Source organism: Salvelinus sp. IW2-2015, unplaced genomic scaffold, assembly GCF_002910315.2.
Source record: "Salvelinus sp. IW2-2015 unplaced genomic scaffold, ASM291031v2 Un_scaffold3758, whole genome shotgun sequence".
NCBI classification, from domain to species: Eukaryota; Metazoa; Chordata; class Actinopteri; order Salmoniformes; family Salmonidae; genus Salvelinus; species Salvelinus sp. IW2-2015.
Genome location: NW_019945032.1, coordinates 10,224 through 11,954, shown reverse-complemented (window position 1 = coordinate 11,954; position 1,731 = coordinate 10,224). Strand labels below are relative to the sequence as shown.

Here is a 1,731-nt window from a genome sequence, read left to right as displayed (position 1 = left end):
ACCAACAGAAGTTACTGTTGATACAGAAACAGAAGTTATTGTATACAGAAGACAGAACAGTTATTGATACCAGAACAGACATATGTTTATTCGGACAGAGGCTATATAGCAGGAACAGAACGGTTATTTGATACAGGAACAGAAAGTCGTATTGAGACAGGAAAAGAAGTTATTGATACGATGAACAGAAGTTATTGACTACAGGAACAGGAAGTATTGATACAGAAACAGAAGTTATATTGATACAGGAACAGACAGTTATTGATACAGAACAAAGTTATTGATCACAAGAAACCAGAGTTATTTGTATACAGAAACAGAGTTATTGATACAGTAAACAGAAGTTAGTCTGATACATGAACAGGGTTCATTGTCCGTAAGTATTATAACAGAGTATTGAACCCGGAACCAGTAAGCTTATTTGCATACAGAACAGCGAAGTTATTTGATTACAGTTGAACAGAAGGTATTGATACTAGAGAACAAAGCAGTTATGATTACAGCGAACAGAAGTTTATTTGATAACAATAACAGAAGTTATTGACGACAACTACTGGAACAGAGAAGAGTTTATTGGATTACCAGGATAACAGCAGAGTTGTATTGATGAGGCATGAAACAGTAGGTTATTATAGGAACGAGGTATTGCATGAAACAGGAAGTTCATTGGATACAGAACAGAAAGTTGGATTGGAGTACCAGAACAGAAGTTATCTGATACAGTAACAGAAGTTATTGATTAGAACAGAAACATACAGTTATTGTTACCAGGAACAGCAAGTTGCCACATGACCTGCCTCCCTGACGTATAGAGCTCCTATATAAGGCTGCTATGTGCTAGGCAGTACATGATGCCAATTTGATGTACATTAAACTGTAGTGGAAATACATGACATCCTTGTCATTTTCTATTGGCAAATATTTGGGGAATTATCATTGAGTTCCTACCTCAGCCTTTTCATTTGTCTTAGTGTCTGCTACACACAAAAAAAGTCACCATGTTCAAAGTATTTACCACGTTCATCGTTTCTCTCTCCTTCCTCTCAGGTAAGAGTCACAGAGATACATTATACCCACTGTGGCGTCTCCGTAATGTCCTCTTGACAGTGTTTCCTCCCCTCTGTAGAGGAGGTGGTGTTCTCCTCCTCTCTCCTCATCCGCCAGACTCCTCAACACCTCCTGAGGAGGACACCTGAACACAGAGAGGCACACCTGGACTGTCACCATGGCGACAACAACTACCCGTACATGTTGTGGTACCAACAGAGGGACAAGGGAGGACAGACGACCATGGAACTCATTGGAACACTGCACTATATAAACCCAACTCTTGAGAAGAACTATGAAACACGGTTCAACTTAACAGGTCATTCCAAGGCCAAAGCCACCCTGGTTATCTCTGAGATAAACCCGACAGACAGTGCAGTGTATTACTGTGCAGCCAGTCAGCACAGTGCTGCAAATTCATTCCGTCACTAACCAAAAACTACTGGTGCTGGTCGTATCAACATGACACACCTGCACAACGTTAACTCTAACTGTCTGGTGAACAATGAACATGTGGTTGTATATTTAGCTGGGTGGGTAGACACGTCAGTCCATACACAACGCAGTCTGTTTGTCTACACAGTCTACCTCAACGTGGGTTATTAGGGTGATACGTTAGCTGACGTTGAGTATCACAGTAGCAGCTTCGGTAGGCTCGGCTCCAGGCTTCACTCATGTTGTTCT

The 1,731-nt window shown here is 41.2% G+C and overlaps 1 long non-coding RNA gene across 2 annotated transcripts in view; it reads left to right on the top strand.

Annotated features, from left to right (window-relative positions):
• LOC139026025 (uncharacterized) overlaps positions 1 to 1,215 on the top strand; it is a 4,567-nt gene extending 3,352 nt beyond the window's left edge. For both annotated transcript variants that reach the window (XR_011477735.1, XR_011477734.1), the window contains one exon: positions 1,048 to 1,215. This is a non-coding gene — a long non-coding RNA (uncharacterized lncRNA). The remainder of the gene's footprint in view (positions 1 to 1,047) is intronic.
• The last annotated feature ends 516 nt before the right edge of the window (positions 1,216 to 1,731 follow it).